The sequence below is a fragment of the Caloenas nicobarica genome, chromosome 13 (genome assembly GCF_036013445.1).
Source record: "Caloenas nicobarica isolate bCalNic1 chromosome 13, bCalNic1.hap1, whole genome shotgun sequence".
In the NCBI taxonomy this organism is placed as follows: Eukaryota; Metazoa; Chordata; class Aves; order Columbiformes; family Columbidae; genus Caloenas; species Caloenas nicobarica.
The window spans coordinates 19,360,532-19,386,416 of record NC_088257.1 but is presented as its reverse complement, the minus strand read 5'-3'; the positions used below and the strand labels follow the sequence as shown (position 1 = coordinate 19,386,416).

General features: G+C 53.8%; 1 protein-coding gene across 2 annotated transcripts in view; it reads right to left on the bottom strand.

The window, feature by feature from the left end:
* Window positions 1-19,885, bottom strand: part of SIL1 (SIL1 nucleotide exchange factor) — a 100,247-nt gene extending 80,362 nt beyond the window's left edge. The window contains exons 1-2 of one of the 2 annotated variants that reach the window (XM_065644018.1): window positions 19,728-19,885; window positions 14,818-14,987 (exon numbers count right to left, since the gene is read on the bottom strand). The gene's annotated coding sequence lies outside the window, so the exon portion shown is untranslated. The other variant, XM_065644017.1, reaches the window with a different exon arrangement.
* Between the last annotated feature and the right edge of the window lie 6,000 nt (window positions 19,886-25,885).

Sequence of the window (25,885 nt, the reverse complement as noted above, 5' to 3'; positions counted from 1 at the left end):
ATACTTGTGTTTTGGTGGACACAGGCCCAGATGACCATGTGTCTGCTTAGCAGGACTCAGTCCTGAAGACTTGGACATTGCACTGTGGTTTCTGGCACGGAGCACAGGATTTCTTGGATTTCCTCTGGAAATAGGAGCCATGGGAAGACAACTTGCCCGTAGTAAAACCCCAATGGCTCTCATAAGACAGAGCACAGGTCCTGATCTTCCAGATGTGATCGACAAGCACTTGGGAAGCCCTGGGACCTCCTGCTCCATGCGTCTGTCCGAGCTCCCTCCTGTCACAGCCAGGTCCCAAGCAGCAACATTCCCAAAAGGAGGCAGGAGTGAATCTCCTCCTTCATTAAATTCAACATTAAAACTACAAAGATCCTGGAAAAGACCTGAATACACTTGACTGATCAAAGACCTGGATCCGAATAAAAATTAATAATTAAAACAGAATAAAATAATAATAATGAACCCAACACCTTATGCAAAGCAGAAGAAGAGCCCTGAATACCAAAACCAAACATAACGAAGAGCGAAGGGACGGTGAGATGCTCCGGATGGAGCCCCAGTTCATTTAACCCCGATTGTCCCAGGACAAAGCGGGCAGGACCGAGATGCTCTGGTACGGACCCCTTGCGCAGGGCTGGCACAGGCTCCGCGCGGCTTCACTCCGGGTCTGATGTTGCATCCGCTTCTGCCGTGCTCAGGGTGCTCTCGTCATCCTGCCGCCGGGACAGCGCTCGTGTCTCCAGCGAGCGTGCTGAGCTCCACGCGGGAGCCCACTGCACCCAGAGCCCTGCCCGAGGGCCCCCCGCGGCACAAAGCCCCAAAAGACACGGGTGAAAGACGGGACAGTGAGCACCCCTTGTCTGCAGACATCCTCACACAACCAAGATTTCAGCAGAGAGCATGCAGCTGCAACACAGACCATCCCATGGACGCCGCTTAGGAAATAGTTTAAAAAAAGTTTCTTCTTCTTGCTTGCTCCTCATCCTTTACTCCTACCAGGACTCTGTTCTGGCACGTTAAGAACACTCCTACACAAAGGAGAAGTTGTGGGAACACCTTCCCGTATTTGGCTGCCAATGCAGAACCCACGCAGCAAGGAGGCCACGCTTTTAGGCTGACAGGAATAAAGCGCAGCTCGAGCTCTGCCGTTGGGCTCAGCCTGTGCTGCCTGGCACAGCCCTGAACTGGGACCAGTGCACAGGGAGAAATTCTGACACGGGGCAGTGGGGACGGGAGGGAGGTGAAGGATACCCATGGCAGAGATGTGCTTACAGAGCCACGCAATCACGCAGCTTTTATAGCCGCCACTAACAAATGATAACAATAAATATTAATAGGCCCCACAGGCTACCTGCTTAGCTAATGTCAGCCCCTCTAACCGGCTCAGTTACTGCACCGCTGGATGTCGGGCTTTCGTACGAGCACTGCCGGGAAGAGGCGAGAGCAGCGCGGGGATGTTCCCAGCGACAGGAGAGGGCTCGGCAGCTCTCGGCACCGGCCACGGCTCCACACAGGGGCTGACAAATGGGTTTTGCGGATCATTTACAGCTAAAGCCACCATCGGCCCTTCGACCTGACCAGCAACTCCAACCCTGTTGTTTATACAAACAACCCCGTGCAGTTTTAACGTTAAACATAGAATCATTTCAGTTGGAAGAGACCTTCAAGACCATCGAGTCCAACCATAACCCACCCCTGGCACTGCCCCATGTCCTGAGAACCTCATCTCCGTCTGTCCAACCCCTCCAGGGATGGTGACTCCAGCACTGCCCTGGGCAGCCTGTTCCAATGCCCCACAGCCCTTTGGGGAAGAAATTGTTCCCCAGATCCAACCTCAACCTCCCCTGGTGCAACTTGAGGCCGTTTCCTCTGGTCCTGGCGCTTGTTCCTGGGGAGCAGAGCCCGACCCCCCCTGGCTCCAAGCTCCTTTCAGGCAGGTCAGAGATCAGAAGGTCTCCCCTCAGCTCCTGTTCTCAGCTGAACCCCCAGCTCCCTCAGCCGCTCCCATCACACTTGTGCTCCAGCCCCTCACCAGCTCCGTTCCCTTCTCTCAACTCGCTCCAGCACCTCAAGGGCTTTCTTGGCGTGAGGGGCCCAAAACTGACCCCGGGATTTGAGGTGGGGCCTCACCATCATTTAGTCTATCAAATTTACTTAATGAATTCCTTCAGAAACCAGCGTTCACAGAAAACGCTGCTCTCCAGAGGGCAAGCGCTTGACGCTCGGGTGGCTGGAGGGGAGCAAGGCTGCTGTCGCCCCCCAGCCCGCTCGGTAGCGCCGATGGCAGCAGCACCGCGGCGCAGGGAGATTCCGACCCCAGAGCCTCCGCGCCGGGGAGCCCTGGGTGCAGGACGGGGGGACCTTCTGCTCCGCTCGGGACAGAGCGTGCAATAGCAGAGCGCGCCTCGGAGATCAGAGGGCTGAATTTATCATTTATTAGTTATTAAAAAATGCATCTATCTGGACTTCTGGCCGGCGCTCTTGCAGGGCTCCACGACTGCCTGCACAGGCAGACGACACCCTCGCTCTGCAGAGCTCCGGGACTGACGAGCACCTTCAGGTCCGTACCAGAAAAGGGGATGATTGGCACCAGTTTAGGACTTGCCTGGAAAGAAGAGATTCACTAGGATGTTCGGGACAAACATCTTTCTGAAAGCTGCCACACAGCACAACCTCAAACATACCAAACTGCTTGTCCCTTCCTCATCACCCCAAACCCCAGAGAACACCCCTCCTGCCCATGCCTGTTCCCTTCTGCTCCTCGCCACAGTTTCCCATGCACAGCCCATACAAGTGAGTGATACTTTTCCCCTCGTGTGTATCTATCATTTCTGTCAGCCCCTATTTGCAAGGTGACACCTTGGTTTGGACTAACCTGAGAGTCTGACAGCGTTCAGCGTTTTTGGTTTTTTGGTTTTTTTGTTTTGTTGGGGTTTGTTTGTTTGCTTGTTTTTTTAACACCCTCTGCTTTCCCAAGCTTGGCCAATCTAACAGGAAAGGCGGCACAGCCCGCACGAGCTGGGGCACAGGCACCCTCATGTCCTACTGCAGCCAGGCCCACAAAGAGCCAAAAGTTTAATTGGCGTCCTCAGTCTCTCTGGAAACAGCTTTTTGTGTTTTCCAATTCCTGCTGTTCGCTCGTGGCTCTCACGTTGAATAACAACCTGCTGCCCTTGTCAGGTGCCAGCTTCCCTACGAAGACACTCAATTAAAAGGTTAAAAATCATGCAAAATTCAGGCTCAGTGTTATAAAAATCCAGTGCTGACGTATCAGGCGCACGGTTCCTGCAGCAGCACCCACACCACACTGCTTGCCCCAGTAAAAGCTTCTATCCCCTGTGTCTGTATCTCAGCCTGTCCTTGCCAAGACCACCAGGAACGGGGAGCTGCGAGGTTTATGAAAAATGCATTTCCTCACCTCTCTAGAGCACAGCGGTGACAGCTCTCACTGGGTGCGAGAACCCGCGGGCGCGGGCGGCAGCAGGAGCAGCGTGGTGTGCGGGCAGCGAACACGCGGCTCGCCCGCCATGGGCCCTGCTACGCAGCCGGGACTAATGAGGCATCGCAACCCATGGGGTTAATTGACATCTGGAGGGATGCCCGGCTCAGGACCTCCCCTGACAGCGACCTGGGCTCCCTCACACTTCCAGTTTGGTGGCGAGTTTTCAGTTGAAAAGCCACTGGGATTCACCTTGAACCCACACAGGAGCTGCCAGATCAGCCACCGGCAGCAAAACCCGCAATCAAGCCCTAACGAGGCAACCTCAAACCCTCCCCTGAAGGGGAACAAGGAGCTCTGTGGAGATGAATGTCACCCCCTGCCAAGCAGGGTCCCTCGGGACTGCTCCTGGCTGTGCCCTTCCCTGCAGGAACCCGGGCACGTCGTTCCCCACGCCGGGGCTCGGTCGCTCCAATTTATAACACAGGCACCACAATTATGACCAAGGAACCATAGGGCTCCTTCCACTAACAGCTGCAGCGATATCGGCACTGGTGAAGCCAAACCTCGATCCTGGGGGCAGTTTTGGGCCCCTCATGCCAAGAAAGGCCTTGAGGTGCTGGAGCGAGTTGAGAGAAGGGAACGGAGCTGGTGAGGGGCTGGAGCACAAGTGTGATGGGAGCGGCTGAGGGAGCTGGGGGTTCAGCTGGAGAACAGGAGCTGAGGGGAGACCTTCTGATCTCTGACCTGCCTGAAAGGAGCTTGGAGCCAGGGGGGGTCGGGCTCTGCTCCCCAGGAACAAGCGCCAGGACCAGAGGAAACGGCCTCGAGTTGCGCCAGGGGAGGTTAAGGTTGGATCTGGGGAACAATTTCTTCCCCAAAGGGCTGTGGGGCATTGGAACAGGCTGCCCAGGGCAGTGCTGGAGTCACCGTCCCTGGAGGGGTTGGACAGACGGACATGAGGTTCTCAGGACATGGGGCAGTGCCAGGGGTGGGTTATGGTTGGACTCCATGAGCCTGAGGGGCTTTTCCAACCAAAATGATTCTATGATCGTGTGCTTGGACAAAAGGCATTATTCAAGTTTACCTATTTTTTTCACTGCATCAGTACTTTTAATGTGGTCTCAGAAGATGCCTTTCATAAGCAATTAAAAAAGCCCTAGGACTGGCATGAGTATTAAGAGAGAACAGAGAGACTACCAGGACAATCATCTAGAAGCAACTAGCCACAATTCCTATTCTTCTACCCAGGCACTTCCCATCAAGATTAAAAATCAAGTCTTGCTCCCCAAGTGCAAGAGCCTCCCCAGCCTGAAGCCAAAGCAGAACAGCCAGCACCAGGTAGCATTCCTTCTGCTGTTTTGTTTTGGTTTTTTTTCTAAGGAAATTTAAACCAGCAAAGAGTTCCAAGGGCTGCAAATGCAGAAGTAAATGCACAACCAGAGAAGCTGAAAGAGAACATAATTCCTTCCCTCTCCTGTTCTTCATCACCTGCCACGTCTGCTTTGGGGCAGGGTTTTCCACCTTCCTGCCTGTGAGATGGTTACAGAGCGACACGTGCTCACGCTGCCCCTCGGATCAAGATGCTCCAGGCTTCGTTGGTCCTTGGGCACCGTTTTAAGCTTATAAAAATCAGAGAAGCAGCAAAGAAACCACCTGCACACAAACCACCATCAAATGCAAGAAATCCACCGCTGAAAAATACATTTCTTCTCTCTTGTCAGATAGGGAGAGCTATTTTAGATGTTACTTGTAGCAACATATGGAAAAAATAGTTGAAAATGTGACAGTACAGCATCGTTTTAATTACACAGGCACTGCAGAATCGCTGCGGCCAAGCACGGGACATTGCACATCCACGTCCTCAGAGGTAGCTGCAGGCTGGAGGCCTCTAGTAGAGGACAAGGTTTCACAGACCCCTCCAGAGGCCCCACCGCCGTTATTAGATATCCCCAATCGTCCTGCCTTTTGCCTCCTCAGCCTCTGCTACGCAGAGCTTTGATGCCCCAAGTGACTCCCGGTGCACAAACCTTCTCTTCTTTTGCTGCCTGGACATGAAGGACACCGACCTGAGCTCCTCGGCTTCTGACGGGCAGACTTTGACATCGCACAGAGCCCCCGTCTCTGCGATTCCTCTGGTCTCTTCAAACAGCGGCAGAGCCACAGCTTGTGATCTGTGCAAAACAGCATTTTCTTGGGGAAGAACAGTTGTGTTGGCACTCAGCTCCACCTTGTCATGGCAGGACGGGCTGTACTGGTGCTTCAAAGAGCTCCTCAACCTTAAATCCTTACGTCGCGATGACAAGGCAGGGAACCTGCCTCTGTATGTCCCACGAATCCCAGCGGACATTATGAAACAGCATTTCTGCGAACACCTGAGCCGCCGCGGGAGCCTGTGTGTGCTGTCAGCCGCAGCGGTCACCGCGCTCGAGGGCTGCAAGGTCCACGTGGCTCCTCTCCACAGGGAAAGCTCCAACAACCGCTTCGCTACGGACGTTTGAAGTGTGAGTCTGGACCTTACAGGCGTGCGCAACGCTGGGTCATGCAGAGAGGCTCCAAGAAGTAGTAAAGCTTCCAAGCAGCAGGACTGCTGCCAAGCCATGGCTCCCCAAAACTGTGCACACTGCCCTGCAGAGCCGTGGGGTTCAACCAGGAGCAGCACAATCACAGAATCATTTTGGTTGGAAGAGACTCTCAAGCTCATCGAGTCCAACCATAACCCACCCCTGGCACTGCCCCGTGTCCTGAGAACCTCATCTCCGTCTGTCCAACCCCTCCAGGGACGGTGACTCCAGCACTGCCCTGGGCAGCCTGTTCCAATGCCCCACAGCCCTTTGGGGAAGAAATTGTTCCCCAGATCCAACCTCAACCTCCCCTGGCACAACTTGAGGCCGTTTCCTCTGGTCCTGGCGCTTGTTCCTGGGGAGCAGAGCCCGACCCCCCCTGGCTCCAAGCTCCTTTCAGGCAGGTCAGAGATCAGAAGGTCTCCCCTCAGCTCCTGTTCTCCAGCTGAACCCCCAGCTCCCTCAGCCGCTCCCATCACACTTGCGCCTTCGCTCGGTCCCGCTGCCCCTTGGCCACGGCAAAGCCAGGCTCCAGCAGCCCAAAAACTGGACTGGGGAAGGAGGAAAACAGAGACGCAACCAGAAGCGAGTGCTTTTCCTCTGTGACTTTCTCTTCCAAGGGACGACTGTGTTCATAACCTCAGCACCCTTCAGTTCAAAAGACAAGACCCACTGTTTCTCATCCGGAGCTTGGAGCAACAGCAGGAGACGCAGCCATTTAAAAGGAACATCCTTTTGTTAGCGAATACCCTAAAAAGAGCCATTTCCCAGACTGGCACATCTCCAGAGTTGAGCAGCACCAGCCTGTGAAGGGCCCAAGGAATCAAGGCTGTTTCAATGACAGCCTCCACAGTGACTTCCAGTGACCGCAGACATCACACGTGGTGACAAGTTTTGGCACCAACCCCGATCCAGGGAGTGAGAGATCTCAGCGCACCCAGCACCAGGCAGGGTCGGTGACTCACACGTAGAGACTTTGCAGTATTAGGGTCAGGCCGCATATTTTTTCCGAGGCAAGGACCCTGTCATTTATGCATTAAATGGCACATTTATTCTGCTATTCAGGAAGAAACCATAATTACAGTGGCCTCCAGTCTCCAGCTTTTTCGGCCTGTACTTAAAGAAAGAGCAAAACAAGGACCAAAGCAAACAGCACTTCTGCAAAAACCTCTGAACTGGCTTTTAGTTGCAGGACAAAAGCGGGGCGGCTGACAACCCGCTTCCTTTATTGTCCTGCCTCATTTCTGTTTCGTAACAGCAGCCGGCGCTGCGGGTAGAGCCCGCCAGGAGGCAAAGCAGCCCTGACCTGCACTCCTGCCCCGTCCCGCTGCCCCGGGGGTGCCACGGCTCCCAAAAACCCGCTGCCTGCCACGTTGTGGTCTTCAACCGCAGGACAGGGAGCGCGGAGCCGGGCGGGCACCCAGGGGAGCCAGCGCACGGCGGCGGGTCCGTCCGCACACGCGGCGACAAGATGTTCTCTCACAAACGCGTTTCCGCCGCTCAGAACTCCTGGTCAAGCAGTCGGTCCTGTTTTGGTGGAGATTTACACAGAGGTTTTTTTCTCCCCCTCTTGAAAGCGATAATAGATGGGCAGCACGAAATGGAAGAAATTAATGAACACAGTAATTATTCCCAAAGTTGCAAATAGGAGTGATTGCTCACCCTGAGACAACTTTGGAAAACAAGATTAAAATGCTTAAGGGACATATTCTTGAAACTGCAGGTAATAGAACACATAAAATGTATTTACAGTACCTCACAGGGGACGTGTACTTTTATTCTGCTGAGGAATGTAGTATTCCACCCCTCATTACAGAGTTAAAAGGCTGTCCTAAAAAAAACAACTTAACGAAGCATCTTTAACGGCAACCACGTCCGGTTTCAGAAGCACAGGCTTTGCACACCAAAGCGCAACGAGAAACACAACGAACATCTGCAGGAACGCCTAGCACACAAACAACATTAATAATCTATGCAAATAGCACCATTTAACTCCCGGCAAAAAGGAGGCTGGAATGGGAGGTGGGTTAATCAGACGCTTGCTCCGCTGGCACTTCGCAGGAGGAGGAGAAAGAGGAGGAGAAATGCAGACGCCTTCCCCAACTTCCTCGGTGCCCGCAAAGCCGCAGCTGCCAGCGAACAGACTGCGCCTCGAGTTCCTGCCAGCAGAAACAATTTGTCATGTGTCAGATCAAATAAACCCTTCGGAGACCACTGCGCTCCCTAAAGCAGACGGCTGCCAAACTCCAAAGGAGAAATCCAAGAAACCGGGCTGGCCGGTGTCAGCCCCACGTGCTTACAAGACCAGCACACTTTTCATTTTTGAAACACGTCGGTACAACACAGCCTGTTCCTGTGCAGCACTCCGTGCGAGACAGCCATCAACAATATCCATCAGTACAAGGAATTCGGTCTTTAAATCTTCACTCTGGGCTGAAGCTCCTCATACTCCAGGAACTCCACGTTCCTCATCCAGCGTCTCGCTCATCCTAGGGAGGCACTGAGGCCGCTGATGTTTGTCCAAGAGCCCTAGTGCTGTAACGTGCCGTGATGGATGCTCGTCTGCCTGAGCAAGCGCTCCTCCCAGCCAGCCTCACACTCTCACTATAAATTAATTCCCCCAAACTTGAATTACAGATTACTTTATTTTTCTTTTAAATAGTCCTAGAACATTTTTGCCCCTAAACCTGCTCTGCAAAATCTAATCATGCCAGTCAGTACCACGAGGAACCCAAATCACCCACCTGCTCCTGCAAAGACCAGGCTCAAGTGCTTACTGTCTGCACAGGGGGCAAATCCCTCAGCCCAGGGCTCAGCTGCCAGCTCCAGATGTCCCAGATGCCAACGTGCTTCATCTGGGGTCACCCACCTGAGCCCCACCACAGCCAGGAAAACCATCCCATCCACAGAATATGAGGAATGGTCTCAGAAAAGTTGGTCTGCCCGAGGGTCCTGGATGGGAAGCTTGAGCAGCCCCCAAAGAAGGTGAGAGTATCACAAAGTGAGAGCGGACGGGAGAGGGGCAGGGGACCCAAAGGAAGGATGAGACAAGTAGGAGACGCTGTCTCAAGTCACCAAAAAGCAACTGCCTGCCCCAAAACCCAGCAACAGATCCTCAAGAGACACTACATATCAACAAAAAAACGAAGAACAAAAGAAAAGGGAAAGTCTGGCAGCCTAAAGCAAGGAACAAGGGAAGAACAAGTTAGCAGGCACAGGACCTGACCTTGGTATTGGTACTACCAGCACAAACCTCAGCTGCATGGGGTTTTTATGAGAATCTAAGAGCATCTAACGCCTTATGACAAGTTATATTTAGACATCATTTTAACTGTACCAGGACTCCTCTCCAGCCACAGGGACTGGCATCAAGCACAAGACACGAGGAGAAACGTCTTTGCTGGGAGGTGCCAGAGCCTGGACCAGGCTGCCCAGAGCAGGTGTGGAGTCTCCTGCTCTGAGACATTCAAACCCGCCTGGCCCGACCTGTGTGATCTGCTCTGGTGACCCTGCGTGAGCAGGGCTGGGCTGGGGGATCTGCAGAGGTCCTGCAACCCAACCTGCCTGGGATTCTGTGACACCGCCTCGCCAGCCTTACTTGGACAGGGTTCTTGTTTCCTACAAGCACCTGGTCCAGCGCAGGAAGCACCATGAGCCAGTACGTGCAGCAGCAGAGCTGTAAAGCACTCGTGGTGCTGCTCTGCAGCAAGAAGCAGAACACGGGCTGCTCTCGGAACGTGGGGAGCGTTAAACCGAGACGGCGCGTAGGAGGAGGTTAGCAGACACCAGTCTGTCCTTGACAGCGACGCTCCTCAGGCACTTAGAGCTGCAGCGACGCAAGAGCCAGGTTCCTGCAGGCTCTCCCAGGCTTTGCGCGCTCCAACTTCCAGCCCAGAGCCCCATGGACGGTGAGCAGGGCAGGAGCAGGCGGCAGCGTGGCACGGCCAGCCCGCACCCCGGGAGCCGTTCGTGGGCGGGTTAAACAGGGGAAGCTTCAGACATCAATCAGGACACGGCTTGAACTCACATCTCTGAAGAAAGGACATGGGGTCCTCCTCCGAAAAATTAACCTTTTTTTCAGCTCTCTGACTCAGAGAGATTTCAAAGAGAAATCAAAGGGTTGTAGTGCTGCAGGAGACCAGGGTGCCCGCACTGATTTCCTCAGCAAATTCTGGTTATGTTTTTAAACAAAAGAAGTTTTCCCAAAACCTAAGGGAGAACAAAACCCCCGCTAGCCACTAGAAAGCAGCCAGAACTCAAGGATCCTCCAGTCAGCAATCTCGCTCTGCTCCTCAAGCGATGCTCTGCGCAAACCCAAACAAAGGAGCCCATTTACGTCACCACCACCGAATTTCTTCACTCCTAGAAAACTTGTACAGATGCCACGCTTGTGCGTGGCCATTATGATTTCCAACAGCCTCCTGCTGACGCTCAGCCCTCCCAAGCTCCTCTGCATACATTTTGTACTTGATTACCCCACGCTTGCTGGAAGAAAAGGAACAGAACGCTTTCAAGAGCCACTCACTTATTCCTGATTCGGGTGCAACAATGTTGGATGCAACATCATCATTTTTACCTCCCAGCAGCAGCGCAAACCACATCCAGTCACTGGAGAGCAGCGTTTCCCACCAAAGGAACGAGAACCTCACACCCAGCCCTTCGGTTCTGTAACCCTCACAAGGACCCATCTCTACAAGCCGTAATGCAACACAATATTCAAAACTAAGTCCGGAGCTTGCAGCAGAAACTAGCTCACCCAAGGCTCCAGGTGCAAATTTTCCATAGTGTACCAGTTTATTTTGTGGGCAGGACGACATCAAGAAAATTAACTAAGAGTAAAAAGAAAAAAACTCCCCCTAAATTGAGTAACTGCACTAAAGCTGCAATCTTGAGCAGGCCAAGTGCATTTGAAGGGGTATACATTTTCACTTCCCGAGCCTTGGAAAAGAAAAAGGAGTGACTTTGTGCTGTATCCATAGTACCCACCATTTGTTACTGTCTGTCTATTGACGCTTACTTGAAAAACAAAATTTAATTAAACCCCACAGTACTGCACAGCCTGCCTTTGAAATACGCCCGCATTAGCGGATCATTACAGAAAATGAAATACGGCTTCATATTGTATTTTTCAAATAAAGTCCTAAAACATTTACAAATTAAATAATACTCTTGCAGAAAGAAATTAAGAGATACAGTGTTTAGCAAGGGCAAAGAGATGTTTACAAATGCAATGTGAAACGAGAGGTGGAGGCGGTGAGGCAGAGCGGTGCCGGAGGCTCTTCCAGACCTTGTCGAGACGGTTCTCCATGTACCAGAAAGGGGAGGAAGAGCGAGCACAAAGGGCAGCGTCCCCGCAGCCCCACAGAGGTCTCAGCACGAGCCCATTCGGTGCGCAGGGTGCACTGGCACAGTGTGACAAGCCGGGGAGGTGCCTGCACTTCCTGGCGTTTGGGAGAGCTCAACACACCCTTCGTGTCCTTCGGAACCCCGGCCAGAGCCGGACCCGTCATCGGGCAGGAAACTCTTGCAACCGACTCAGCGCAGGGAACATCTGAACTCTCAATGGGTAGAAAAGAGATGCAGGAAGGTGCTCTTGCGGCAGGATGAGAAATATTGTGCTAATATTTACAAGGAGGAGAAAAACAAAGGGAACTTTGGTTTCTCAGGCTAAGTACAAGAACAAGCAGGTTCGTGAGTCGGCGTCAGTCATGGCAGCAATGCCTGATGCTGAGCAAAGCGAAGAGCATGTTAAAAAGCAAGTGAATATTATATGAGCCTTACAGCTCAGGCTTGAAGAGATCCAAGATTTGTCTTTTCCTTAATAGCATCTGGGGCGATGCCAAGTGCTCTTTGACAAATTATTTACTTGGAGGAATCATTTTCCCTAAATAAGTGTAGCCTGTCACTGCATCTTTCTTCATGGGCGCGTGGAAACGACTGGGCCCTGCGGTTCCTACAGCCCCATCTCCACGGCGATGCACCAAAGGTACCGACCGGAGCACGAGGACAAAAAGGCTGAAGATGGCAGAGCCCTCCGCAGTGTGAGCCCCGGAGCATGGTGGGCTCTGTGTGACAGCACGTGCGTGCTGGCGGGCAGGGCTGTCACGAGCAGCAGAGCACGCCAGCACGCGAGCAGGCTGGAAATCACAGCATCCCAAACTGGCTGCGGTTGGAAGAGACCTCTGCAGATCCCCCAGTCCAACCCCTGCTAATGCAGGATCACCAGAGCAGATCACACAGGTCGGGCCAGGTGGGTTTGAATGTCTCAGAGCAGGAGACTCCACACCCACTCTGGGCAGCCTGGGCCAGGCTCTGGCACCTCCCAGCAAAGACGTTTCTCCTCGTGTTCAGATGGACCCTCCTGTGTTTCAGTCTGTGCCCGTTGCCCCTCACCCTGGCGTTGGGCACCACTGAACAGAGTCTGGTCCATCCTCTGACACCCGCCCTGAGATATTGATCCCCTTGATCAGATCCCTCTCAGCTTCTCTTCTCCAGCTCAACAGCCCCAGCTCTCTTAGTCTCTCCTCATCACAAAGATGCTCCAGACCCCTCAGCATCTTTGTGGCCCATCACTGGACTCCCTCCAGTAATTCCTTGTCCTTCTTCAACTGGGGAGCCCAGAACTGGACCCACAACTGCAGATGGGGCCTCCCCAGGGCAGAGCAGAGGGGCAGGAACAACCTCCCTGACCTGCTGCTCACACTCCTCCTCACAGCCCAGGTACCGTTGGCCTCTTGGCCACAGGGCACATTGGCGACTCGTGGCCAACCTGTTGTCCCCCAGAACTCCCAGTTCTCTCTCTGCAGAGCTGCTTCCCAGCAGGTCCCCCCAACCTGTGCTGGTGCCGGGGGTTGTTCCTCCCCAGGTGCAGGACCCTGCACTTGCCCTGGTTGAACTTCATCAGGTTCTTCTCTGCCCAGCCCAGCCTGGCCGGGTCTCTGGATGGCAGCGCAGCCCCTGCTGTGTCAGCCCTTCCTCCCAGTTTGGGATCATCAGCAAACTGGCTGACGGTGCAACTCAATCTGTTCATCCAGGTCATTGATGAACAGACTGAACAGGACTGGACCCAGCACTGACCCTGGGGAACCCCACTAACTACAGGTCTCCAACAGACTCTGCACATTGATCACGAAGAAGAAAACCTTGCAAGGGCACCTCCGGATCCATTTTACAGGAAGACAATAAAAGGGATCAGCAACCAGCCGAATTCCCGGAGGTCCCACTGAGTTCTCATCAGCATATGAATATATTATTTGGAGGAAAAACGTTCCGCCTGGCATATAATCATTGAAAGCTGCAACTTCCAGCCAATGCGGGGCTTCCTCTGCCGAAAGGATCCTTCTCTGTGAATCAGGGACTCCTCACCAACGTCACATTGCGAAATTCAAATGAACAGCTGCGGCAAGGAGCGATCCATGGTGCATCGCCTTACTGGTCCCACAAGAACAATGAGCACTGGGACCACAAGACACTACACAGCACATAGCAAGGGTGGGTAAAACCCACCAGAATAGAGAAGATGCAGCCCAGGATCCTTCCTAAAGGAAAAATATGGTGGCAGAGGGACATTTGGACGTGAAACAGGTGGCACAGAGAGCATCTGCACCGGGGATGGAGACTCCGTGCCCACCTACAGCTCGCCAGCACGATTCACCTCTGAACGCACCGAGAATGAGGTTTGAAGATTTAAAGCAGAGCGGACCGCTGCTCCCAGCCTGCTGGAGGAAATAAAGGGAACGGGACGCCCAGCGAGGATGAAATGGTACAGCCCAAGCACCTCCGAAAGTGCCCTGACTCTGCAGTTCAAGGTTAAACATCCCACTTGCACTAATTTCAGAGCCTGTCTCTCTCAAAAGCCGCGCCACGTAATTACAATCATTATAACTATTATTAGACCGTAATATTATTATAGCATTTTTGCTACATTTGACATCTGTTGGCTGATAGATTTAACCAGTACATAAGAAATAATTGCACTCAGATTTTTTTGCAAATGAGCACCAACGTGGAAGGTATTAAAGCGTTCTGTGTTGAAAATGTTGATTTTATGGAAGTACGCTTGAAATAAAAATTCTAAAATTAACAGTTAAACCTTTAAAAACTCTCATTAAAGAAATTATTTGGGTTTAAAGTTGGCAGTGGTTAAAAAAAAAAAAAAAACTGTCTTTTCTTTAGATGCTTCAAGGGATATACCTGGCTTGGTATCTCCTTCAGGTCAACATCTGCATCTTTGTCTCACCTACCCTGGTGACCCAGAAGTTTCTAAATCACCCTTCCATCCTCCTTGTCCTCCCTCTGCAGCAGGCTTTCAAATTATTTGGGCAAAGAGTCCGACTGTGCAGAGAACTGGTATAATCAGGACTCTTACAACCTGCTCCCTGAAGGTCCTACAGAATTATCAGCAAACAGACATCCAGAACAAGACACAGCTCCTTGCATCCCACAGAGACCGAAAGGCTTTGCAAACTGGCCTCAGGATGCAATTTATCCACCCCCATCATCCAGAGTGGAACGCAACCTTTGTATCAGTGTTTAACAACAGCATGCAGCCCCCCGGGGAGGTATAAGGAATAATCCAACAGAAACCACAGGAATGCTTCAGGGAGGCTGAATTTTCTCCCCTGGAACTGAAATTTGGTCAGGGCACCCACTCCTGAGGAACCCTGTGTGGTCCCTGAATTCAGCAAGGCCCAAATTTCACCCCACAGTTCCAGCAACGTGCAAAGAAAGATGTTATAGCGGGGGGAACTGCACTTCAGAAAAGGACTAACCTCTTAAAATCCAAAAAGCTGAACACAGCAGCTCAGTACTTACAGAACCCCGGGGCGGTCAGAGCTGGTCCTGTTTGGACAACGAGGCTTTTATCCAGTTAAATGTATTCTAGTCAAAGTAACTCCTCTTCCTTACACTTATTCGCGCTGAGAAGGCGACCGACAGAGCGTTGGTAGAATGGGGTATCCTGCGGCCGCTCCCACGGCGACACACTGTTCAGGGATAAAAATGAGTGTGATTAATTCTTCCAGAGTGAGATTTTTTTTTTTTCCCCTCCCAGAACAGAGAAACCACACAAGGAACTTTGAATTGCTTGAGGAGAAAAATGTATTTTTACTACTTCAGTCACATACAGACAAGCCTTAACTTTCACTGAGGACAGGAGTACTGAGGATAGAAGGGAGAGCAGGACACTCCGGACACCGATTCCCCCACGCAGACCCCTCTGCTACCAAAGCTGACACCTGGGGAGCTCTGGGTGGAAATCAGGGCTGAGCGACCGGAGCACTGAGAGGAACTCAGACTAGTTGAGCCCAGTTTAACGAGGCGCAGTGCTCATTACTCAGAAAAAAAAAAATTAAATTAAAAAAAATTTAAAAAGCAACTTCCCCCATACACACTTCAGGGGTGGCTATCAACGACTCCCTATCACGACAGGAGAAAACCCTCATGCATCGGTGCTCGGAGCTGAGTCCAGGTCTGCTTCTGTTCACCCTTTTCATTAATGGCCTGAACAAAGTACTTTTATAAAACCCAAAAGGATGCCTGGCAGCTAAGAGCTGGAAGCACTCCAGAGGTCACGCTCAGAATTGATAAACTGAAGAAAAGTTCCCAAAACACCCACAAATCAATAAAAAGCAAGGAAAACAATGCAAAGAACCACACTTTGAAACAGCAAAAACAAAGACCAAGCACACAAACACAGCACGGGGGAAAACTCTCTGGACAGAGAGCTAATGCCAAGGAAAATCGGGGACTGGACTAGTGTCAGTGTTGAGACACCACAGCTCCAGCTCCAAAGAGCTAAACATTCTGTGATTTAAAAAACACCAAATTCCTGACTCAGGACTGGAGGGCCACACTCAGTGATGGGTACAGCCCTTGAGATAGTCCAGACAAACTGGAGGGTCTGGGCAACAAAGAGCCCTCAGTGCTGTAAAACACACAGCCTGTCCTCCAGCATCATTAGCAGCATTTAACAGCTCGGTACAAGAATCACAGGATCATTTTGGTTGGAAAAGCCCCTCAGGATCATCGAGTCCAACCATAACCCACCCCTGGCACTGCCCCGTGTCCTGAGAACCTCACGTCCGTCTGCCCAACCCCTCCAGGGATGGTGACTCCAGCACTGCCCTGGGCAGCCTGTTCCAATGCCCCACAGCCCTTTGGGGAAGAAATTGTTCCCCAGATCCAACCTCAACCTTCCCGGCGCAACTTGAGGCCGTTTCCTCTGCTCCTGGCGCTTGTTCCTGGGGAGCAGAGCTTTTCCAGCCCCACATTTCATTTTAGCATCCTCCATCTGGCCGCTCCTACACCTCGAGAGCAGTGACATTTCTGAGCTAAATTAACAGCCTTCTCTCCCCCAAAATACAACAGAGCTCCTCGTCCTGCCGAGAGGGCACTCACACAGCAACGCAGCACGAGCACAGCACAAAGCGGTTCCATTCACGTCTTCGTTACCTTCCATAAACGAAGCTCTTCAGCTTAATCTGCCACCAAGCAAAGACAGGCTCCCCACGCACAGCAGGGCGAGAGATGCTGCTCAAATGGAAGGCAAAAGTTTGCCTCCTCCCTACAGACCCCCAAACAGCCCCACCGACCTGGGCAATGGGCTGCAGCCCACAAAGATCATCACCCAGCCGGCCAGGCGAGCCTTCCCTGCCCCAGCAGAACAATTTGGGGGGCTGATTGCTGAATGCAATCACAATCATTCAAACAAGGTGCTTCAAATCAGGTGAGAGCAGCTGTGCCAGCGCACCCGAGGCCAAACACACACAGCTGCACCGAACCCCGACCCACGGCTCTGCAGGAAATCCAGCGAGGGGGCAGGAGATACAACTCTGATGCAAAAGCGGCATTGAACTCCCTGGAATGTTTAAGATTTGCCCGTGACTCCAGTGGATTTTATTTTTTTTTTTTTTTGAGTCGGAGCTTTAGGAGCGAGCCGCCTAATGAACCGCAGCCAGGAGCGATTTGACAAAGCCTTCGTTAGCACACGCCGGCTCCTTCCACAGGGCTGCTTCCCAGAAGATCCCCAGCGTTGTGTCATTTTTCACTTTAGGTGCTAAGAATACCTGCGCGTTAATAAAAAATAATAACTAGCTTTACAGGGAACTTCATCAACAAAGCACTCAACAAATCTTAATTAAAGCTGATTCACCTCCTTCATGAGCAGCAAGTTAAACGTTGTTTCCCAGAGGGGAAAGCTGAGCAGTAAGAGAGCTGAGGTGGGTTATAAAAGCCACAGAGGGAGCCGGTAGCTGAGAGGATTAGCACATAGAAAGGCCGACTATTATCCCTAAATTTACCCCAATAATCCCCTGCCTGCCAAATTCTCAGGGTACAGCTGACATGTTTTCAACCACACCTGCCCAGCTTGACCACAGCTGTGTTTAGTCCTTGCATTTCCTTGCCAGGTAGAGCAGAGAGAGGTTTTGGGGATGCTGGAGAGTGTTTCAGGTGTTTAGTGCTCAGGCTAAAGAAATCCTCAACTGGAAGAAAGGAGAAGGTGCAGCAGTAGAACCGGCGCTGGTCCTCCTGGGCTTTAGGGCAGGGGCATCAAAATCACCTTCACCGGGGGCCGCGTCGGCCTCGCCGTCGCTTTCAAAGGGCCGAATGGAATTTTCAATTCCATTCGGCCCTTTGAAAGCGACGGCGAGGCCGACGCGGCCCCCGGTGAAGGTGAATTTGCCAGCCCTGGTTTAGGGGATGGTGTTGCGGGTCCAAGGGATGTTCTGACAACTTAACTGCCAGTTTCCAGCTTATTCCTTTAAAAGGAACCTATTTGGATCCCTTCAAATCTAGTAAATATGTGGTCACACACCTTGGAGGCCGCTGAAAAATGCCAACACAGCCCAGGCTGGTCATTTTAAGGCAGTTTGGAGAAAGAAAGGGAGAAGGAAAGAAGTTCATCCCCTAATAATGCTATTCCCAGAGCACTAGTGAATCCAAAAGGATCGCACGGAGCAGAAACGCTGCAGCAAATGACACGGTGTAATCGGCTTCTAACGCTGCAGAGACTTATCTGCCCTTGAAATGTTTCCTATCAGGGCTGGACACTGGAGGCACCTCCTTGCGCAGACAGAAACCAACACAGCGTCTGTGCGGATTACACCCCTTTGGAGAGCAAATTAAACAGCGTCGGCAAAGCCCGACTTTCCGCCTCTAAGACGTATCTGTACTAGGTTAGTTCTATCAGCAAAACACTGTAGAATAAATAACGTGCCCCTAAGAAAACACGGCTACAGAACTCGTTAGTGTAAACCCAGGCCATCTTGAGAGGCGGGTAGTGTTGATTATTTGTCAAAGATTACTTCTAACGCAAGTGTTAGTCAACCACTGAAGTTAAACATTTTAAGGCAATATTCCAAATAGCATTTATGTACAGAATCGCATTTGCTCAGTTTTCAGTCCCTGGTTTTGTGAAACACGTAATTTCACTAGTTCGCTGGCAGGAGAGCCGTATGCAAGTTTGTATCAAAATAATTAACGAGTTTTAAAATTCAGGCCTTGAGTTACTGAGTGCCTACCCTAAAGAAAACTCCATTTTAATGGCCCAGAGCTATACCAGCGGCACCAGGACACTTCAACTCCACCACCACCCAGGTGCAAGAGGGGCCTGAGGTCCCCCAACCCACCTCCTGCTCAAGCCTGAATCCAAACTGCTCTTGTTTTCACAGAATCACAGGACGTCAGGGGCTGGAAGGGACCTCGAAAGCTCACCCAGTGCAATCCCCCCGCCGGAGCAGGAACACCCAGATGAGGTTACACAGGAAGGTGTCCAGGCGGGTTGGAATGTCTGCAGAGAAGGAGACCCCACAACCTCCCTGGGCAGCCTGGGCCAGGCTCTGGCACCCTCACCGGGAAGAAGTTTCTTCTCATCTTTCAGTGGAACCTCCTGTGTTCCAGTTTGCACCCACTGCCCCTTGTCCTATCACTGGTTGTCACCCAGAAGAGCCTGGCTCCATCCTCCTGACACTCCCCCTTTCCATATTGATCCCCATGAATGAGTCACCCCTCAGTCTCCTCTTCTCCAGCTCAGAGCCCCAGCTCCTCAGCCTTTCCTCACACGGGAGATGCTCCACTCCCTGCAGCATCTTCGTGGCTGCACTGGACTCTCTCCAGCAGTTCCCTGTCCTGCTGGAGCTGAGGGGCCCAGAACTGGACACAATATTCCAGATGCGGTCTCACCAGGGCAGAGCAGAGGGGCAGGAGAACCTCTCTGACCTACTGACCACCCCCCTTCTAATCCCCCCAGGTCCCATTGCCCTTCCTGGCCACAAGGGCCCAGTGCTGGCTCATGGTCACCCTGCTGTCCCCAGGACCCCCAGGTCCCTTTCCCTGCACTGCTCTCTGACAGGTTGTTCCCCAACTTACACTGGACCCTGGGGTCGTTGAGTGTGCGTTCGAACCCCCCAGTGCAGGGGTCCCTGCCCGGGCTCCCCGCCCCGCGCTCTGCAGGCCGGTGCCCGCCCCAGGGCCTCAACTTTCGGTCACTTCCAGCACACGCCAGCCCCGGCAGCTGCCGAGCCAGCCCGAGCCGCCGGCGCCGCACGACCGCCCGTCTCCCGCCGCAGGAGCAGCCGCGGGCCCAGCGCCCTCACAGCCGGGGCGGGGCCCGGCCCGGGGGGCAGCCCCAGCAAGGCCTCGCCGCGGGAACCGCGCCGCCAGGCCCCTGCGCTCCCGGCCCCGACTGGGCCCAGCCCGGGCAGCCCCGGCGCGGCCCCACTCACCGCTCCGCACCGCGCAGCCGGCTCCGCCCCCGCGCTCCGCCCGCCCCGCTGCCCGGCCCAGCCGGGGCCCCGAGCGGCCTGAGACGAGCAGCCGGGCCTGGCTGGGAGGCCCGGGGCCGCCCCTCAGTGCGCGGACAGCCCGGGGCGCGCGGCGGACACTGCGGCCTTGAGAGTGATTCCTGCAGACGCGCGGGGTCCTTGTCAGCAGCGGGAGCCGAGCCGAGCCGGGCTGAGCCTGAGAGCCGAGCCGGGCCGAGCCGAGCCGGGCTGAGCCTGAGAGCCGAGCCGGGCTGAGCCGAGCCGGGCTGAGCCTGAGAGCCGGGCTGAGCCTGAGAGCCAAGCCAGGCTGAGCCTGAGAGCCGGGCTGAGCCTGAGAGCCGAGCCGGGCTGAGCCTGAGAGCCGAGCCAGGCTGAGCTGAGCCGGGCTGAGCCTGAGAGCCGAGCCAGGCTGAGCCTGAGAGCTGGGCTGAGCCTGAGAGCCAAGCCGGGCTGAGCCTGAGAGCCGAGCCAGGCTGAGCCGAGCCGGGCTGAGCCTGAGAGCCGAGCCGGGCTGAGCCTGAGAGCCGAGCCAGGCTGAGCCTGAGAGCCGAGCCAGGCTGAGCTGAGCCGGGCTGAGCCTGAGAGCCGAGCCGGGCTGAGCCTGAGAGCCGAGCCGGGCTGAGCCTGAGAGCCGAGCCAGGCTGAGCTGAGCCGGGCTGAGCCTGAGAGCCGAGCCGGGCTGAGCCTGAGAGCCGAGCCAGGCTGAGCTGAGCCAGGCTGAGCCTGAGAGCCGAGCCAGGCTGAGCCGAGCCGGGCTGAGCCTGAGAGCCGAGCCAGGCTGAGCTGAGCCGGGCTGAGCCTGAGAGCCGAGCCAGGCTGAGCTGAGCCGGGCTGAGCCTGAGAGCCGAGCCAGGCTGAGCCTGAGAGCTGGGCTGAGCCTGAGAGCCGAGCTGGGCTGAGCCTGAGAGCTGGGCTGAGCCTGAGAGCCGAGCCAGGCTGAGCCGAGCCGGGCTGAGCCGAGCCGGGCTGAGCCTGAGAGCCAAGCCAGGCTGAGCCTGAGAGCTGGGCTGAGCCTGAGAGCCGAGCTGGGCTGAGCCTGAGAGCTGGGCTGAGCCTGAGAGCCGAGCTGGGCTGAGCCTGAGAGCCGAGCCGGGCTGAGCCTGAGAGCCGAGCCGGGCTGAGCCGACCCAGGCTGAGCCGAGCCAGGCTGTGCCAAGCTGGGCTGTGCCGAGCTGGGCTGTGCCGAGCCAGGCTGAGCCGAGCCGGGCTGAGCTCACTTCTATTAACAGTTCTCAATTTATAGGTTTATAGATACAGGCCTGGACCAAGAGGTTAGACAGGGTGTTTTTTCAAAAAATATTGTCCCAAACACACCACACTCATCTCCTGACTGTTTTCAGTCACATTCCCATGCGTATCTTGTGAGTGGCGCTCGACTCACTCATTCACACGCCCGGGCCCAACATTCACACATCATACATACGGGAGCAGTTTTCCGGCCGGAGATATCCTCGCTGGCCCGGGCTATTACTCCTTACACTCATAAAAAACATATTTCTCTATAACCTGTCCAAGGCCCTTTAGCTGGAGCTGCACATCCTGCGGCTCCCGCAGGCCCCAGCCCCGCCGAGCCAGCGCCGGGCGCTGAGGAAATCCAGTTACCCTAAGGGGGCGGCTGGCCCGCTGGCGGGTTTGCCTGTCCTTGTCGGTTTTAGGGAAAAAGGATAAAATCAGCGGCTTTCCCAAACAACATGTGCTTTCTTTCGGAGTGACTTTACGCCACAGACTCCAAGCACCAGGACCTTCACTCTTTGTGTGTCATCACTGGGGCTATTGAGGCACCGCAGGGGTCATAGAATCACAGGATCATTTTGGTTGGAAGAGACCCTGAGGATCAAGTCCAACCATAACCCACCCCTGGCACTGCCCCATGTCCTGAGAACCTCATCTCCGTCTGCCCAACCCCTCCAGGGATGGTGACTCCAGCACTGCCCTGGGCAGCCTGTTCCAATGCCCCACAGCCCTTGGGGGAAGAAATTGTTCCAATATCCATATTTGCAAGGTTCATGAGATGCTGTTGGCCTCACAACCCTTCCCTGCTACGGGCTGCTTCAGCACCCCCTTGTTTTTCACACGTTTTGGGGGAGGTAGTGAAGTTTCAGGTAAACACACGGGTGTTAATTCGCAGCTTTGTCACCCAGCGTCCCCGGACCGCGCTGAGGGAGAGGTGAGAAAATGAGAGCACAAGGCACAGGTACCAAGTCCTCTCTGCCTCGTTAGCTTGCGGCACCATGCTGATTAAAACCAGCTGCCAAAGCATTTCTCACCCCTCTCCTGGCCGGTGACCGAGTGGTGGCACTGCAGAAATGACAGCAACCCACAGCCACGAGCTGTGCAGCCCTCCTCCCCACGAGGTCTGCACTGTGCACCTGGCAGTGGCCAAAAAAACCCCTGCCAGCCCCAAAATTAAATCTGCAGTGCCGAATCAGCCAGTGAAGGATGCTCGGTGACAGCAAGGAAGAGCTGAGGGGACAGCACAGCGTAAGGTGACCGGCAGGGTGCTGTGTGACCCCAGGGCTGGTGTCCCCTCGCCCATGCACTGAGCCAGCACCCACAAAGATCCTGGAGGCAGGAGGTGGATTGTAAGAAATCCCAGCTTTCATTTCCAGTAAACAAAGCGTTTTCAGTCTTTCCAGGTTGAGTATCAGCACCTCAAAGTCGAGATCCAGAAGCAAAGCCCATCACGAGCACTCCACGGATTTATTGGTGTTTAACACCATGATTTTTCAGGCAGCTACGTGATTTCTGGCAAGACGGAACTACTGGCCTTGGACACACGGAATCGCTGCCGCGCTCCAGCCTCTTCCTCCTCCTCCTCCCGTGGGGGCTCTGGGCCCTCCTGGGGTAGTGTTGCCCCCAGCTCAGGACGGGCTCATCCACCCGGCTCTGCCCAAACCTGCCGAGGTTTCTGCAGTGGGGCAGGCGAGCTGGATCTGCAGGAAACCATCGCCTTGCCAATACAACAGGCTCAGGCAGGATCTGTCAGCAAAGCATATTTTATTAACAATTTTGCAAAAACGGGTGTCCTACCTGATGGTAAGCACACAGAACAGGGCAAAAAGCCCTTGCTCATATCCCCCCCGAATCCCGGCCACAAATTCCTGTTCCCCACTGGTTGGTACTGCAGGGTTTACAGACCACCCGACGCCTGCCTCAGTTTACCTGTCTCATTCTTCTAATTCTAACAACTCCCTTCCCCTTATCGATTTATCTAAAATATGGATTCCTGGCTCTCTTGCTACCTTTCCCCCTAGCTTAACTTTTCAAAACCAGTAATCACTTTGCATTCCGGGATTAGTTCAGAGAGACTTTGCTCTACATTAGAGATTCACAGTCAGATGTCCCTCAGTCCTACCCCCACAGGGGTCAGGTCCTCAGTTGTAAAAGCAACATTCCTCCTTCAATGGCTCCTTACAGATCCTGTTCTTCTCCTTGTTCCTGCCCGGTGAAACAGCACTAACGGGATGATCCGCCGTCTCTCCGAGGCCGTGGTGAGCCTTGTCTTTCAGGCACAGCAGAAGGAGCAAGAAAACCCCTCCAGCGGCCAAACCCAAGGCTGGCAGCGGGGCAGGGCTGGGCTCCCCTCGGCTTGCACCCCAAGAACCAAACACCGGCCGGGGCAGCGGGCAGAGGAGCTTCTCCCCCCGCCTCAGGGCCCGTGACGGTCCCAGGTGGTTTGGGAAGTCCTGCTGAGACGCTTGGTCCATCCCAAAGCAGTACCAGCCTAATCCCGCCGCCTGACACCGCTCACACATCAAAGAGAATAAAAAACACGCTCCGCATGAAGATTTTTGCATTTCAAGTGCTTCTGTTTGATCTGATGGGGTGGAGTTTTCTTTTTTTTTTCAAAGGTATTGGAGAGGATGGGTGTGAGAGTAATGTAGGGCTAGGAGTAATTTTTCATCAATGTACTTAAAGACAATCACAGCACTAGGAGGGAGGCCTAATTGTGGAGTTGTGTAATTAGTTTTTATGTCACTGCAATTATTCTGTTGGCTACATATAAAGAACATGGCAAAATGCAGCACTTAATTTTAAATCAAGACTTGATTCTCTTTTAGTAGGTAATTGATGTTGATCACATCACTTAGCAGCGACTATAAAATATGCTATTTAGACTGTAAAAGGATGGAGAAAAGGCCTAAGCAGATAGGTAATTGATGGATCGCGGGCTGCTTTGGTGGGAGGCAGCGTGAATCCATCAGACTTCAGCTGTCTTTGTTTCCAGCCACTTCTGGGCACCGTTCGTAGCCCAGAGCGTTAACGAATGCGGAGCTGCTGATCCCCGGACAGCGGCAGCAACAGGTGAATTTGCACTTAATGGGGTTTATTTATTCCTTGTGCTTAAATACCTTATTTTAAGGGCGAGCTTTGCTCCAAGTGGCTTGGCTTTGAGTGCAGGGTGGGATTCGGGGCTGATCCGGGCAGGAGCTGGAGGAGAGATGCTGCAGTCACTGTAGGGATGGTGCTGAGGGCCACAGGGTGACTCAGGCCATCAGAAATTCAGATTTTCCTCGGGAAAAGGCGTGTGGGTTTGTGCTCCGCTGGAGCTGTCTCCCCTCCTCAGGTCCGTCCGGCTTCTCCAGCAGCTCGGCCGTGGCAACGTGTCCCGGATTTGGTCAGAAAGGGGAATTACCCCGCTGGTGCCAAGTATCCCCATGCACATTCAGTTTAAGTCCGAAAGAAAATCAAATAAGTTGCCATCACTGTGAAGCCTCACAGTGCTGCCCCTTGCCACTTAACTGTTAATTTTCACTGTTTTTCCATGCTAAAGTACCTGCAAGAAGTTTGGGTTGCGGGACGGCCCAGAGGAAAGGCAGGAGATGCTGTTTGATGCGGCTTGAGGCACAGACGCCCGCAGGCACCGGGGACCTTCCTGGCACCCCACACGGGCTCTCCCTGCTCACCAGGAGGGTTTGATCGCCCTTTTCCCCTGGCAGGACACCGGGCCCGTGTCACCTGCGAGGTGCTGTTTTCCCAGAGAACGTGCAAACTCCGGGCAGCAGCGCTGGGCTTTGCACTCCACGCGTGCACCAAAATAGATGGATTTGTGTCCAGCCAGTCCCTGGGCAGACAGTCCTACCAGGATTTTCCCCTGCAGTCTTTCCTTCCTCTCAACCTTTTGTGTCATGCTGTAGCTCCAAAAGATTCGATGAAATCCAGGCTCCTGCAAGTGCAATTGTTTAATGAGCTGCAGCTCCGGCGCCGGCAGCCGCTTTCCATATGGAGACGATGAAATGCATCTTCACAACCCAACGAGTGAGTCGCGACCCAGGCTGAGTTCAGAGCAGATGATTTTTGCGGTGCATGTGCATCCAGAGAGGAGAAGTGAACCCTGGGCTTGAGATGCTGTCCCGGGGCACCCCAGAAATCAGTTTGGGCAGGTGATGAGCTCAAAACAGACTTTATTCTGACCAGAACTGTTGAGCAGACAAACCAACTAGAAACAGGGTTTATCCAAAATCAATCAGCACTCCAGCAACATTTAATCACCTGCAGGTTGGATGTCCCCGTTGGGGATCTTCTCACCACACGAGCACACCAAAATGAAGATCTCCAGCCCGCATCCACTCACACAAAGAGGCCTCTGTCACTCAGGGGGACCCAGCAGAAATAATCGCTTGCATGGGGGCACAAGGGCTCACTCACGGATAAATCCAGCAGAAAATCCCTCTCCGAGGAGCAGGTGAGAGCTCCGTTCCGACAAGTCTCCTCAGCCGGTCCCTGGTGTCAGGAGATGCTCCGATCACAGTCCCGCTGCTCCCAGACCACTCCAAGGGAGAGGTGACCCTGAGCAGTCACCGTGATCTGGGGGAATGTGACGGTCACGCTGACCGAGGCGTGTAGGTGAGGACAGGGACACGGGGGACAAAAGGTGCTGAAGAGCCACCAGCTGCCCTGTTGACAGCTCCAGAGCTCATGGGGTGTCTGCAACTGCCACAAATGGGATGGGTTCACCCCGGAAGGGTTGCCCCGCTTGCTTTGAAAAATGCTTTTTCTCACCCATTTTATGTGCTGGGACACAGGGGCTTCCGCAGGACCAGCTCTGCCACACCGGCATCAGTCTCTCCAAATTGCCACAAGGATCAGATGGGTCCCACCTGCAGCCTTTCATCACC